General features: G+C 36.7%; 2 protein-coding genes across 3 annotated transcripts in view; both read right to left on the reverse strand.

Annotated features, from left to right (window-relative positions):
• The window catches only part of LOC310903941 (uncharacterized protein), a 216,787-nt gene extending 203,226 nt beyond the window's left edge, over positions 1 to 13,561 (reverse strand). Inside the window, exons 1-2 of one of the 2 annotated variants that reach the window (XM_083848042.1) lie at positions 12,602 to 13,561; positions 7,714 to 7,822 (exon numbers count right to left, since the gene is read on the reverse strand). The gene's annotated coding sequence lies outside the window, so the exon portion shown is untranslated. The remainder of the gene's footprint in view (positions 1 to 7,713; positions 7,823 to 12,601) is intronic. The other variant, XM_083848043.1, reaches the window with a different exon arrangement.
• Positions 1 to 17,009, reverse strand: part of LOC310903942 (uncharacterized protein) — a 181,878-nt gene that overhangs the window by 59,468 nt on the left and 105,401 nt on the right. The window lies entirely within an intron of this gene.

Raw genomic sequence — 17,009 nt, forward strand, 5'->3', positions numbered from 1 at the left:
CTTTCCTTTTTCTGATTATTTAGGTTTTCTCAAGGACTTATTTAATGATTTTATATCATTGTGGTTTTATTCTAAGGAGATATTGTGATCTCTTACTAGGTCACCAAATAGCTGTGAGAGGGATGATATAAGACACTGAAGCAGGGTAGGAATGACTAAATACTGTCATAGACACTAGACTAGGAAAGAAGATCCTTTGACTCTCCCAGAGTCCTGGAACCTAGGGATCAAATAACTCAGGGTTCAGTATTGCTGCTGAAAATTGCAGTAATTTAAATACACAGTTTAAACTGGTTCAAGTTCATTACTTGCAGTTTTTGTAAGGAAATAATCAAGTACATAGTACTTCTGTCCATCAGTTTCCTATTCATGGCTTTTCACCAAAAATACAAAGAAATAGAAAACATAGGACATTAAAAAACACTGTTTTACCTTATATAATGTCCAAATTTCCCTTCAAAATAGATAGTGGCACACAATGTTTGAAAGGCAGATAGGCTACCAGTGTCAGTTCATTCTGTCTTCAGCCATGTAAAAATTTCTGGTTTACCATTTTTCCTAAATTTCATTCACCAAGAGTCCCAGCTTCCTGCCATCTGCTCCCACTCAGTGTATTACTGTCTAACCCACATTTCTATTAGGAAAAGCAGTGCTGAAGGCTTTTTCAAGTTATGGATAATTTTGAATCATTGATTTAGTCACATGTGATAGCTTTTCCAATTAAAATATTTTTAATATAGAATTTTTAATAATTCTTTTTTTGAGCTTTCAGAATCTTTTAAGTGTGCCTCATTGAACACGAAGTAGTTAATAAGATTTTCCAGCCACCCACAATTTGTCATGCCTGAAAACATATTATGAAAGCAATTTTGCGAATTAAAAGAAAAATTATACATCCACCAAAATGTAGCATAAATACTGTCAAATGTGCACTAAATGCTAACATTCTAGAGTCCGTAACAGTAAGAAGTAATTGCTGCATTGACTTGTGACATTATCACAATAGCACTGAGTATAGCAATGATATCAAGCTTCTGGGGGGATATTTGATAGCACTGATGACATTACAATGTAGAAAAGGGGAGAAAGAAATGTGTGGATGAAGAAATCTTGATTCCTACTACAGTGGCAGATGATCAGGGAAGAGTGAGCATTAGGCATTCCAGTCCTTATAAGCAACCTGTGGATATCTTCAAGGATCAGAGTTACTGCCAGTGTGCCCCACTCATGCTTTCTCAGAGGGAAAGAAAGGAAAAGTGTAACAGAAATTACTTATGGTAAAGAAGAGATGAAAAGCTGAGTTATTAAAAGTTATGTTAGTCTAGAGTTGGCTTTTTAGGAAACGGAGATGCTTCTGACAGTACTTTATTTATACCTTTAAAAGTAGTACCATTGGTTTTTTTTGTTGTTGTTTGTTTTAATTTTATTTTTTTTAATACCCCAAGCATGCTTGGGGTAAAAATTACACAATCATCTGACACAGGGAAAGAAGAAGAAAGAGGTCCTCAGATTTTATTTCAGCCCACGTGATCTTCTGGGAGAAAGTTAACTGACTGTTTATGTTTAATGGTTTTAAGATATCATTGTGATTTCTAATGGTTTAGTTCACAAGCTAACTTGGAATAATTGTCTGTCTCTATGTCAAGCCTTCCTATGCAAGTTTGCTCCGGGTAAGGAATGATGTATTTTCCATAGAGGAGGGAAAGGAATATCATCTGATCTTTTAGGATCTTTTTATATCTAAGTATACATTAAAGATCTTCAGAAACTTGGCTATGTAATAGTCTTTTCAAAAGCAATCCCAAGATGAATCACTTACATAGTTCTCAGGGACAGAAATGCATTCATTTCCATTAATGTAATCATAACCTACAGAAGACTATTCAAAAGAGTCACATCTTTACCACACAATATCAAAGCCAGCAGTAACAAAAAAACAATAATTACATTGTGCTACACTGCTGGAACTAGCTGTTCAACAGAAAATAGAGATAAATTTATCTTTGTTCAATTCTTTTAATTTCAGCCATGCAGGCCCATCCTACATGCCAGCACACATGCAGTGTACCAGGAAACACCACGGCTGTAAATTAGAATGAGGAGTCAAGTAACTTCCTTGTTTTAACCCTCCCTCTTTTAAGCTTTCTGCTTTCTTGTTCTTCTTAGAACTTTATAAAATCCTTTGGTTAAACTTTATAATGAGTTTAGTAAATATCATTATTTTAATGTACATGGAAACGGACATTAAAGCAGAGAACAACTATGTCAGAAGTAGGATTAAATATTATGCTTCCTAATTTCCTAGCGATGTTCTAGTTCAGTAGGTCACACCAAGTTTCACTTCCTGCAAAATCACTTGAGCCAACACTAACAAACTCATCTTACATCAACATGTTTAAACAGATAAGAGATCCCCATGCTTAGTGGCTCATAAAAATAAGATATACTTATCTTGGGTCCTAAATAAGAGGATAAACAACTAATTTTAAATGGGCAGTTGAGTTTAAACCTCATAAATCCTCTTGAGAAAACAGGGTAGGTAACATTCATTTCTATAAAAGGAATTAACTGAATAGATCTTTTTAAAGCATAATGTTTTGCACACACATTGTTAAAATAACCAAACACTCCCTTGGTTCCTTTGTAGGATAACTTTACACAGGTTCAATAGAGAGGGAAGTCCACATCTTCCACTGTTCTACAAGCCCCATTACTCCTTGCACAGAAGCTAAAAACTAAAAAGCCTCAATCTGGTAAACCTGGATAAAAAGATATGATGAAGTCTTAATAAAAGTAATAAAAATACATTACTACTAGTGAGAGGGGAAAAAAAAAAAAAGAGAACCCAGTAACTGGAACTGTTTGAAAAATACCCAACTTAAGAAATAAGACAAAATTTTGATTTCTTCCATATGTGTTTAAAACTAGACCATCTCTTGTAATAGTTACTTTACCTTTTTTTTTTTTCCCCTCCCTTCCTCTTCCTCTCTACTTCCAAATTTTTCACTTTTTGGATATTTGAAGACTTGGTATTTTTCACAAAGAAAAAATTGCCTAATAGCCTTTTTTTTTTTTTTAAAGATAGTTTAATAATGAAAAACAAATAATTAAAAAAGTGTTGACCCTGTTGAGGAATATGATGAGAATACGATTTATACTTGCCAAAAGCTGGAAAATTTATTCCTCACACAGATTCCTACATTGGAGGTATGGAACAACACAAAGAGAGAAGAGTTGACCATGGTCTCTGTTCTGTCACTGAGGCTACGTGACAGATGACAAAGTAGGCAATATCATTGATAATATATAAAATTTGGACAAGCTTTTCAGGATAAACTGTAACCTTGTACAAGTTGTCTTCTAAAACACGTGCTCTTTAAAACTGGATATTTCTGTCTTGGGGCATAGTCTAACAGGAATTTGCATTTTCTTGTTTGTTGTTTAGCCAGCTAACAAGGAATAATATATTAACATCTGGATTATTCATAAGCCAAAACTCTTGGCTAATCATGGATGTGTCTTGTGCCTTTATGTACTGATATATATATATAAGTAACAACAAAAAATACCGTACAAAACAAACAACCCCTTATTCTCTTTCCTTTTCAACTGCATGGAGAATGTGTTCACTGTAGGATCTCTTACCCTCTTCTTAGATAGACAACCGTAACAGAAGACTTTAGAAAAAGATCCTTTGGGATGACGACACCCAACCAATCTTATATGGTTTAGTACACGATTGCACGTAGTCCCAGAGTTATGATGAATGACCTGCCAGTCTGCAAGAAAATTGCAGTCGTGCCACTCCTTTTCCTACAAGGCTGAGTCAAATTATTTTGTGTTTGCTGCAAGGGCCCATATAGGGCATACTTTCCATGGAGCAGCTGATATGCAATAGCTTTTGAAGAAAGTGACATGAACCAACAGGCTCAGTTAAGCAGGATTCAAATTTTTATGTCACTTCAGAGCAGAATTGAGAGATCTGGTAATTAAAAGCCTGATTTTCTAAGTAGTTTCACCAACAACACCACAACTGTCATTTCCTAAGACCAAAGGCAAGCACACACACAAAAAGTCTTTATTCTTCTCAGTTAACGTTTTCCTCATTATGTTTAGCACACACACACAAAAGTTGTAGAATGGACAGTTCATTAAACTGATACCATAATTTACAATACCTAAAACCAGATGTCCCTTTTCAACAGTGTAAACCTAGTATCTCTGACTGAAGACCGTTTTTTTTTTTCCTTCCTCTACATATTTACATATTTCATGGGTAAAAGATGTCAATTTGGCGACTGGAAGTACACAGCATGCAGCTGGGCGCATATATATATATATATATATTAAGTTTATGCAGTTCTTTATAATGTTAAAAGAATGACTGAAGGTTTTCTGTGTGTGTGTGTGTGTGTTTTTGTTGTTGTTTTGTTTTTTAATAAATGAGAAACATGGGCCTGAAAGGGGTCTTGGAAATCTCAGTAGAAAACATACAAAAAAAAAAGTTTTGTCTATTTAAGTAGATACCCAGATAATAGATACCGAGATAAGAGCAACATAACAGAGAGATAAATTGATGGTAAACTTTGGACCTACCAATAACGTCCTAGTTTCAGTTAGGACAGAGTTAATTTTCCTCCTAGTAGCTGGTAGGGTGCTATGTTTTGGATTAGGATGAGAAGAGCGCTGATAACATGCTGATGTTTTAATTGTTGCAGAGCAGTGCTTACACCAGGCCAAGGACTTTTCAGCCTCTCGCTCTGTCCTGCCAGCGAGCAGGCTGGGGGTGCAGCAGGAGCTGGGAGGGGACAGACCCAGGACAGCTGACCCAAACTGGCCAAAGGGGTATTCCATACCATCTGATGTCATGCTAAACAATATATAGGGGTGGCTGGCCGGGGTGGGGGGGCCGGCTGCTCGGGGATAGGCTGGGCATCGGTCAGCGGGTGGTGAGCAATTGCATTGTGCATCACTTGTTTCGTACACATTATTAGTAGTAGTACTATTATCATTAATATTATTATTTTCCTGTCTTAATAAACTGTCTTTATCTCAACTCACAGGCTTCACTTTCCCGTTTCTCTCCCCCATCCCAGAGAGGAAGGGGGGGAGGGTGAGCGAACGGCTGTGTGGTGTTTAGCTGCCAGCCAGGTCAAACCACAACAAATAAGAAACCCTCTTAGAAATTCCACCAATTTTTATCCACTACCATCTCACCGTATCAATCGTTCTGCTCATTCTTAGGGTTTAAAATGTTTATATACATATATATTATTATATATATATATTTATATATGTATAAAAAAACCTCCTCCAACAGAAAGAGTAAATGCAGATTTTTCCTGTTTCCCACCCACTTTAGATTGAACTATATGGCTCAGGTGATGCCTTTGGAGAGGGAATATATATTAAATTAAAACAAAAAAAAGGGGGGGGGGAAGAAGGGGGGAAAGGGGAAAGAGAGAGAAATGCAAAAGTGAAGGAGCAAATCTCAGTTGTCAGCTTGGATGTTTTCTTAGATATATAGATACCTCACTCAAAACTTGATTTTTCAAATATCAAATTTCAATGAAGTTGATCTGTTGACTAGAGAGATCTTATAACTGAAGGATGAACTAACGAGTTCAGAATTTCTTATGAAAATCTGTGATTGGAAGTCCCTTGTTGTGCAAACCCAGAAGCATTTGTTCACTCCTACACTGAAGTGTCAACTATCTAAAGGAGTCAGATTATTTTTAGTTACGATTGCAAATTGATCAAAGATAGTATCCACCTGATATTGTGGAAATATAAATACTTGTTCCAAAACACAAAGACTTTTGGTTTATCCTACTTTAAAATGGGAGGTCGCGTGGGGGAAATAATCTTATTTCATTGCATCTTCTAGATTCTTACCTGAGCATTTCTAATTTTTGTATTCCATTGATTAACCAGATAAAATACATTACATTTTGGGGTGGAAATAAAGAAGTATTCCTCAGGCTGAGTTACTCATTAATGATTCATTAATCCTGTGAGCTATTCTGATTCCTCAGAATAGCTCACAAAAATTAATAGAATTAGACTGATTTACACCCAATAAGAATTTGACCAGAGACTCTGAGATGGTGACACTTTCTGAATCAGCACAGATAAATTTACAACGGTGTGAAACATACACTTAAGGAGAAAGTGATGGATATTCCTTCTGGCTGAACAGGTCTCCCTAATAAAGCATTTTTTAAGTATTAGTTTCATGTTTCCTTCTCACTGCAGGTTGTGCACTGATGATTATATTTCTTTCCAAACATTGAATGAACTGCTCGAAATTGATCAGATGCCTGATGCTTGGTTTGCTGGTCCAGCAAAAATGAGTTGAATACAATCAACAAAGAACTCTCTTTCGCTCTATATTTTCATTGCTCAAAGGTCCTTTGACTTGAAGATGTGGCTTACTACCTATTTAGCTGTTCTTTGGGGTTGGACTGACATTTTTTCTTGCCTGACTGGAAAAGGATGCACCAAGGCATAGTAAAGCACTTAAGTATATAGCCAGCAAAAACATTGCAGGTGCAGAGTAAAAAGCTCAGTAGAAAGTGTCTATAAGCACACCTTACAGGATGATTTCTTTTTCGGCACCACTTAATGTGGTGAAGAAAAACAGAAGGCCTGCTTCACAACATTTTTACCTGGCAGAGTAATTTGAAATACTTGTATAGGAGAGACTTGGTCTGAGGATAAGAAAGAAAAGCAAACAGTCAACTAAGTGTCTGACAGGCAATATGTTCCAGTTTTTTAAATAAATAAAAATCCAAAAATCAGAAATTAAATATTGTTTTCTCAAAGTCATAATGTATTATGCATGACACATACATGATTCCAGACACATCCCTAAAGCCAGAAGGCACTGCCAGCAGATTCCTTGGTCTTTCATTTCTGGCTTTTCTATTAGTGGAGAAGACTAGGAGATGTGATTCGCAAGCAAAGAAACTGTGATTCAATGATAACCGAGATGAAGCCAAGAGTCAACCCCAACACAGTAAACCTTGTTAGAGCAAACTCTGCTCTAACTTTGCTCTAAACTCTGCTTTATTTGCCAGATTAACGAAAAACGTTTTGAGGTCTCCATAGACAAAGAAACGTCCTCAATTTGCTTTCTTGAAAAGGAACATGTTGATTTGAACTACTACTACTCAGCTCCCAAGCCAAGTTTCCTCTGCCACAATAGCAAAGGTAACACATTAATGGTAGAATCCAGTTTCTATGTCATATTTGGGAAAGACACCATACTTTTGTTAGAGGTAGGGTTATCATTACTTTGCCAAAAGACCTAGTCTAGCTATATATATGCAAACAATCGATGTCACTGCTTGACTTTCACCATGTATACCTTTCGCTACAATGCCTTTGTAGCTTCATAATACATAAAACTGAGGTAAATATACTGTTCGCATAGGTTACATTATCCACTTTAGGAAAGCAGAAGTAATAGCCAATTCAGGAAACACTATTTCAGACAAATGCTATTGAACAAATGAAATTACAGTATGTTACCAGCTGAGGACAATTACCAAGTATCATGTATTATTCATGCAATTTACTGATGTCTTTGACCAGTCTGACATTATGAAGATTGAGTCAGTCAGAATTCATAGACAACAAGCAAAGTCAATGACAACTTGCCTCATTAAGAAGAAATGTTGGATCACTAAAGGAATATATTCAGTCATTTACCTGTCAAATCCTTTTTTTTTTTTTTAAATGTCACGAACTGATTTCTTCTTCTGAGTGTATGGGCCCAATGTTTATTGTGGCCTTCCTGTCTTCCACCTCTGGCTGGAGTCTGCAACATGACAGAAATACCAGCTACTATAGTTCCTCCACATGGAGCCATGATGAGCTGAAGAACATGCAGCCACCTACATGCATACAGCCTTTTCTCTGAACTAAAGCATCCCATTATGATATATAGGAATTGAATGAAGTACAATGTTTAAAATGAAACACCCCCAAGGAGCTTCCTTTATACCCAACTGTGATGGACGGGCTTTCAGGTCAAGGAAGCAATTGGGGAATCAAATATTTTAGGTATAAAGAGGTCACAGAAGAGTCACCTCTTGAATGCATTTGGGAATGTTTCATGAGACCCATTTTAAGTCAATATAAAGCTATCAGAATAATTTGGTTTTATACACACAAATTCATAACAATTGCAAATAAAACAGGTACAACTGCTTTTATTCCTTTCATACATTCCTAACTCCCTAAAACCTGTTGTGTTTTTTGTTTTGTTTTTTAATACGTAGAAAGAACATTATGACATCCAGAATTTCCAGAATTATTGGATAATATCAGTTCGGTGCAAGCCATAGACTGGAAAACAAGATGAAACAAGTACAGTTGGCATAAAAAAAAAAAAAAGTTGTCAATGCAAGTATCTCCAGATCTTCACATACAATAAATCTATAAGCAAGAGATGATAGGTAAAACGTACTGATTAAAAATAAAGAAGGCTTTTGCAGAGTAATAAAAACTATGCCATAGTTCTCTTTGTAGCACTTCATCTGATAAATTACTCTTTGAACTTTAGCTAGAGCTTATATCGGGAACAAAGCAAACAATACAAAAGCAAGTCTTCTCTGCACACATGGAAAGTTTTTGCTGTTAAATAAAATCAGGTTATCATTTTCCTTCACAACTGTAGTAATATTTAAAGGCACATACAGCATATAATTAATATATGTATAGATGTATGTATGTGTATACATACTTCATAAGTATGCTCATATCTAATGAGCTGTAATAATCAAGTATGTATCAGCACACTATCTGAGTATTTCAATGGCTAAAAATCCCTCTATAATGAACAATTAGTTTAGCAATGTGGATAATTCTAATCGACACATTGCTTTAGAACAAGTCTTTACCGTCTGTTCTGCCCCCTAATTACAAGTGCAACAAGAGTATAATTCACAACTGCATCATTAAAAAGGCATAAGGAATGTAATGTATGTCTCTGATATCCTTCAATGCAGCATGCATCTGTTATGGATTCCTCTTGTTTTAGAGACCACAAACAAACAAAACAAAACAACAACAACAAATAAGACCAAGGAAAAAATCTCTTAGTGGAAAAAATTCTCCCCATCTGCATTTTTTCCATAAAAAGCATTATTCTTATAAGTAAGATTACCAAACGTATCTGGAATGCATTTGAATGCAAGTACCTGCCTATCCTCTATGAGCTTTTCCTATATATGCACTTAAAGAATACCATAAACAATCACTCTAGGTATCTGGCCCTATCAATAGGCAAAGTACTCCGAAATCATAATGAATCAATGGAATCAGTAAATCCAAACCAGCTTCCACATAGTCTAATAAAATGAGGTGTTGAACATTCTTAATTGATTCAAGAAAACAAAAGTTGAAACAAAATGCCTGATTTTCAAAAGTATCTGAAGACACAAGACATGTGTTTCATTTCATTTCATGGAATTTCATTTCATTTCATTTCATGAAACGAGAAATGTTTCATTTCCCCAGAAATACCCTAATCCCATCAGGAGTTTACTGCAAATCCTTAACTACCTTTCCTATCAGATCTACAGATCTCTTAAGTCTTAGGTTCTCAAGACTCTGAAAGACTCTGAAAAGTTGTAGCTATAAATCATCAAATTTAAATTTAAGTAGTTTAAGTAGTAAACTTAAGCAGCTAACTTAAAACACCACAACTTTTATTTACCCAATTTAGGTTTTATCACCTGTAAAGCGTTACTGTACTTACACAGTAACCAGTTTGAAATTAGCTCAGGTATGGCAATGCAATCTGCTGTCACACCTTTTAACTGCAGGACAGATACTTACGAGTGTGCAGTACTCACTTTGTTGAGATTTAATGATGTTCTCCCTGAAAACATATGATGTACTGGAACATCCATTTTACAAATGACAGAACAAAAGACAACTTTTCCCTGCACTTAAAAGCTTTCTTGGAAAATAAAGACATATAATTTGAGTATGGCAAAGCATAAAGGTTCTTTCAAGCTCACCCCTTTCTTTGAAGGTGTTATGTTTTAAGGCTCACCATCAAATATTTATATTTAAAGAAACAATTCAAAATAAATGGTCAATGTGTATTTTATATAGAGTATCAGATAGAAAAAGTTGCAAGATCAAGCACACAATACAGGGAATTATAAAGATAATGTTGCTACAGCAACTCACCCACATAGCAAATTCTGTATTTTTATGTTTCTTCTACAACATAAACGGTAATTTAATAAGGAAGAACTTTAACAAAGAAAGTACGAGGAGAGAAAACATTGCAAATATGAAGTCATCAAGTTACAACTGGTGTAGGCCTCCTAGATTAACGTTTTATTCTTAAAAGGACAGTGAAGAGCTTCAGAGATTTCAATATCAAATTGTTCAGTTAACAAGTTCTAATAATGCTAGTTGATTTTTTCTCTTAAATGTTAGCCCTGAATACTCCTCTGGAACAGAGTGTCAAGCTGGGTTCCTTACTTTTGATCTCTCTTTTATCTGTTTTTCATTCCCTTACACAGCAGAAAGCCCTCATAACAGAAAATACTATAAGTTGCTTCTGTACCATCCTGTACCCTTTTGGGAACATACCAGTATAATTCACCATTGTCTTTGTAGAAGTTAACTATTAATTTTGATTAAAGGCTAAGAATCCAGCTCTATTCCTTTTAAGCACATTTCTTAAGCAACAGGATGATCAGTCTTAAGCTTCTGGATCATTACAGTTAATTTCTATGACATTCTGGTTTTCCTCCTTCATGTTTTACTTAGATTTTTATAATGAAAAACAAGCTATACACTCATTTAATATCACTATCAAATTCTTTAATATCCTAGAGGATCATTTTTATCTATACCTCTGCAGTGGAACTGGTATGGAACATATGCAGCATTACAGGACACTGGAACAGACATTTCTGATAAAATTTTAAAATAATGGAACAGCAATACACAGTACACAGATCTGTTTTGAAAATATAGCCATCTAGGTGACTGAAGTAAAATCAAAGCCTTTTGGAAGACTAATCTCAAGTTCTTGGTGCACAATTCTTCCCAAAATTTCAGTTTTTGTTCTTCAAGATGACCTAGTTCTCTTTTTGGATTTGTGATGTGGTAGAAATAGATTACCTGAAAAATTGCCCACAAAAGGACATGCTGTTAGACGTATCTTAATAGCTATGAGTCATCTATAGACCTTCTTCCTTCCACTCTGCAATCAAGAACACATAACCAGCCTGTTCAACATCTAACCTCTCAATCACCCCGTTCAAGATCTAACCTCTTCCTGACAAGCTGAGTGAGAAAGCTGTACAGGGGTTATCGGTACTGTAGTTTGAAACACTCAAGTTCATCCCATCATGCCTATGCACTGCCATGTCAGGTACCTCCTCAGCTTTCCATGGAATAGAGGAATTCCACACGTACTTCTTCCATCTCAAAGCAGGAAGACAACTAATTTTATTTTCTTTATCTTCTACCCCAATCTATCTTATTTGAAGACACATTGAGCTAATACAAGTGTAGTTCAGCTTCATGCTTAAAATACCAGCATATTTTCTAAGCTATATTAATTAATACTTGTTCAACAAACAGGAAGCCAAAAAGCACAGGGCACAGATCTGCACTCAACAACAAGCTCTCCTCACTGAACTGAATAGCACTACCAAACGGCAATAGAGATTGTAGATATACTGAGATCTAGGTCGATAATTTTCCTAGTGAGAGGTATGCAATTCCACATAGGCAAAGAATAGAATATTTCTAGATGCCTCTCGTGAAACACGCTTTTTTGTAAGCATTTTATGTTAACATTTTAATGCATTCAAGGAAGAGGGGAAAGAAAAAGAAAAAAAAAAAACTAGATTAAACAAAAGCTCACAAAGCTTAGACATTACAGGAAAACCAAAATAGCAGCAGGTGTTCCTCCTTACTTTGTACTCTAGCCCAGTAAAATAAACTACCACACTATATGAGAGAAAGTGTGTGAGTCATTGAACATTGTAAATTTCCCTAATGTATCACAGCTACAGAAACACCTGTGCTAAACACAGTAACTTTGTGCTAATCCTCTGTGAATATTTCAACAGCCCTCCAATGTTTTCTTCCCTTAACAGCACGGTGGGGTGGTCAGTGCTATTCTTTCTCCATCTCCACAGGCTTCCAAAATGTCCAGGTTTGAACTCAGCTGGGACATCTGACCCTTGCCCAGCCCCTAAGGACCTTCTGGCCAGAAGCAGGCTGGGCAAGCAGCCCAGAGGAATGGCCATTGATGCCAGAAGAGCCAGGCTAAAATGCCCTTCATGGGTAGCACAAGGCCAATGCGAACACTTTGCTGCTTCAGACAGACACAAGGACCAGGGTTATCACACTGATGACTTTTTCTGTCACCACATAAAAGATGTCAAACGCAACAGAAGAGTCCCATATTTTAAAATGGCTGCTTGTATATTATACGTGTAGCAGCGTGACCACGGAAGGAAGCTGCAGGATGATAGCACCCAAAACTGCTCAAGAGCAGGGAGCAAGTCACAAGCGAAAAAGAGTTTAAAACCAGCAAGGATCACATCTGACTTACCTTCCCAGGGAACGGCCACCCCAAGCCCTGCAGTAGGACAGTCCTGTGCCTGGAGCAGCTTCACCCATGCATGCTGGGTTCATGTGTCAGGGGGTGCGTGTGGTGACCCCCACAGGCTGCACGCTGCCTGGGGGCTCCTCTGGCAGCTGCTCCCTGAGGGGGGGGGGGGGCACCCTGAGGTGAAGGTTCCAGGAAAGGTTCCGGAACCTTCCAAAACTCTCTGAGGAACCCAGGCCCAGCTCTCCCTCCACCTGGGGCAGGGAGAAGGATGACCGTGAAGCTCAGGATGTTTTGCTGTCCTTTCCAGAGGCTGAAGGGAAAAATCTGCCTTAGTGCAAGCCCAGCAGTGCTTTGCTTAAGGTACAGAGGAGGAGACCATTCTTCTGTGCCCAGGCAGCCTCTCCAACCCATCTGCCGTCACTTTACCTACGTGATAATTACCACAGTCTGGAGTTGCCATTACTGATCATTTAAACAGATCACTAACTCCTGTGATGAGTAAGAGCTTTGAACTCAGAGGGCAGAGACACACATTCTGGGCCTCAAGCCCAGTTTGGCATGACAGGCAATATACAGTTACACCACACCAGCTCCTCGTGCCGCCATGGCTGCGAATCCCAGGCTAATAAACTGTTGGAGGTTATTAATCCTCATGGTGTGGTGCATCAGCAGGAGATGCTGCATGGAGGGAGAAATTAAAAGGACACACAAATAAAGGACCACAAAGCTGCTGTTTGTAAATAGATTACATGCAGCTGAACTGCAAGCTATTGCACCACTAACAGGGTTAGTGCTGAGACTGAGCCATGAAGTCAAAAACAGATTTCCTATATCTCACAAAATTCAGAGTTTACATGTCAGCTCTTTCATAAAATCAGGCTTTACATTAAAGAAAGCTATACTTTATATATATATATATGTAATAAAATAAAAAATAAAAGCACTTCCAGAACCATTTACCCCTCCTTCTTAAGAGGGTTTAATTAAAGGCCACAAGCATTGCTACGCTTTGTTCCCCACCTTGCTCCAGCACTCATGCCAGCCCAGCCCTGAACACTGAGCACTGAGCCACATGCACAATTAAAAGAATTCTGAGCTGCTAGGTCCATAACCCAAATACAGGTCAAGAAAAATTATCTTAGGAATTTTGAGGAAGTTCAAAAAAAAAAAAATCATTGACTGAGCCAATAAAGAATGAGTTCTAACCAAAAATACCATGTTGCAGTTAGGAAAATGGATGGCACAATCTAGTACTTGTTTCCATTCATATTCTTGAGTTATCTTCTGAATAAAACAGGACACTTTGAAAACATTAACACAATTAGTGATATTAAGACAAAAATTCCAGTTAAAAAAAAAAAAACAAACAAGCTCATATCAAAAAATTATTTGAGCTAATTGGTTAAATTTAAATTATAATAAGTACTACACAGATATTAATCGATATTTTTTGCCATAGATCTAAGAAGGAGAGAGATGTGGATAGATTTCAGGTGTAGAGATGAAATGGACAGGCCACAAATGTCCCTTTCATAATTGTTAGCTGTGTAGATCCCATTTTCTAATTAGAAAGGGTTTTACAGGAACATAACTAGAGTGTAACTCCTACTGGATCAATTAAATATACTTCTTCTTCACACAGGGACCTTTTATTTTGTGGTGATAATTGTCCTGTTGCTTTTTGTAAAATACACTATTCATAAAATTCAGCTTGACAAGTATTGATTACATAAAGCAAGTAACATCAAAGAAGGGGAATGGGATTTCTGGGCTATGCACAGAAATGCTATGGCTAGAATTAAAAACCACATTACTCTATGACAGTGTTTTCAGAAGTATCTGTATGATTTTTTGAGGTTACCAGCACTCCATTTCAAGGGTCTGCAGTTACTCTAGACCCACCACAAGTACTTGCGGATTGGTGTGAGGATTATAACATGGATTTTATCACCTTAGTCTTAACTGGGAGCATCCTACCCTCCAGAGAGGTGTTATTCCTGCTTGTGCAAAGTGCAGCAGCTTGGAATAGCTTCTTATGGGGTGATAAGAGTGTCTTGCAGGACAAGAGAGAGTGGTACAGATCTCCTCCAACAGAATGACAGCTAAGGATCACTGCAATTCAACTCTGCACATTCTCTATTTATGAAGAGAGGCTGGCTCCTTCTGTCACATTTTGACAGACATAAAAAGCAGCTACTATGTTGAGAGGGGGATTCTGATCAAGTAATTCTTTTATCTTCCATTGTAAGGAGATACAAGGCAGAGTGAATGTTTTAAAAGGTGTTAATATATGCATTGTAACCTCTAGTATATTTGATATTTTACTGGATTTACAAGATATCATAAAGTTACTGAATATTCTTTATTTGAGATAGAACTCAACTATGTCCCAAAACCAGAGATGAAATCTGTTCTATCACCCACAGGTATTTAATAATTCTGCTTCATTTTCTGCTTCCTGTCCCATGTCAGCAGCACAAAAAAAATCTTGTTAATGGCAATACTAGCTGAGAATTAAACTTTCCTCTATTACCAATGACTTGACCTAACCTTCTACCATCTCAATGAAATCTCCAAGTCCACTGTTCTTTCTCTTCCAATCTACCCAGGTTTGGGGAATAAGTCTTGCAGGCAGTCTGGAGTCCTTCCTTTTCTCAGTAGAGACTGAAAGTGTTAATGGGCTCATCAGAAAACCATTGCACTGAGTATAAAAATTCTTGCTCTTGCAGTTGTATAAAATGGTGGTATTACACGGTTATATTTTACTTGATCATCCTATTGGAATTCCTCAAGAATTTTGAGCAAATGCTTTTATACAGCAAGACATATGTGTCCCCTTCTATGCCTGATCACCTCTATGGAGTACTAGTAGCTAGATCTTCTTTCATCTTTATCCTCATGCATCAAAATTGTGTTGTAGATACTCTCCTAAACTTCACAGGTATATGGTTCTGTAACCCACTTTCACCTTATTCAACTACCGAATGCTTGGTAAATCATTTCTCTGTTTTACCCAGAAACATTTGTTTCCATTTGTACTACTGCTACAGAAAATATATATGGCATAGAAAAAATACTGGAGGAAGTTAGGTATTATCTTGTTCAAAATCCTGAATTATAAGCCTATGTCTGTCCGTAACAGTACAGGTCAAACACTATGTAGCACTTCATTAATGCAGTATTCTGAAATCAATTTCTCTACATGGCAAAGAGAGGATATTCTAAAAAACTTCAACTTCTGGAAGTTCCTGGAACTTTAGCAGCTGTTCTAAAACAACAATCCATATTCAAGGACCTCTTACAAAGAGCTGAACTTCAGAATTAGAGTCCTTAGCTTCATGTTTCAGACTGCAAGGTAAAAGAGTGGCAACTAATCAATCATGTAATTGCCATTTGGAAGGACTTTGTTTTCTAAGATAATTAGAGTTCTTTCAGGAGTTGTCCAAAGGTATTGACAAACCAGATCAATAAATCTATTTTTGTTTGTTCAGATCAGACTTACAACTTCCTTTGATAAGGCTATATCTGGAAGAACTGGAATCAGAAAAAATATGACAAGCTCAGGCTGTTGTCTTATCAAAATCTATCAAGTTTAACTGTGATGCCAATAAACTCATGCCATTTAGCTTTAATTAACTCTTCTAAAAAAGCAGAAACAAAGGAATTACTAAATCAGGTCAAAATGGATTTCATCTAATCTCATGCCTACTCTCTCCATGAATACTTTATAGGAAGTTCTTTAGGAGGACATACAAAAATCTGAGATGAGCACCAGTCAGATCTTAGTAGACTGCTTTATAACCTCCTCAGTAGTACCCAGATACACATTCTGCAAGTGGGCTGGAGGCCACAGAGAATAGTGATTGCCAAATGCTAATTAACAATTGTGCCACTTTTTAGGTATGTTTTTACAAATTACCTACTGATTAATATTTCACTGTATTAAAAGCATTGCCCTGTGTCATGAGTCTGAAACCTGAAAGTATAGGATGTTCTAGTTGTTTTTTTGTTTGTTTTGTTTTAATTTCCTTGTCATTCTAGAGATCTCGTCCAATATGCCTTTAAACCTTGAAAGTTTTCTTGGCTTCACCAGAGAAGCTTAATTTATTTTCCTTTGCATTGCCACATTATATAACCCTTTAAGGCAATAAGGAATAAGAAATTTATCTTTTTTTCTTTAACTATCTTTGTAATATATTTACAATACTACTGTGATGAAATTAGCATATTTCTTCTGCATAAATACACGTTAAACAAACAGGTAGTAAATTTTCTCCCCATGTGTTGGAAGGATGTTAAATTTCTTTGTGTTAAATTACTTTGTTGGGCTCCTGTTTTGTAGTTAATGTGCTTATCTGAAAAGAAAATGCTAAACAAAGCTTCCTGCCTGTGTAGGCTTGTGCCACAA

The sequence above is a fragment of the Anser anser genome (assembly GCF_964211835.1).
Source record: "Anser anser genome assembly, chromosome: 9".
Taxonomy (NCBI): Eukaryota; Metazoa; Chordata; class Aves; order Anseriformes; family Anatidae; genus Anser; species Anser anser.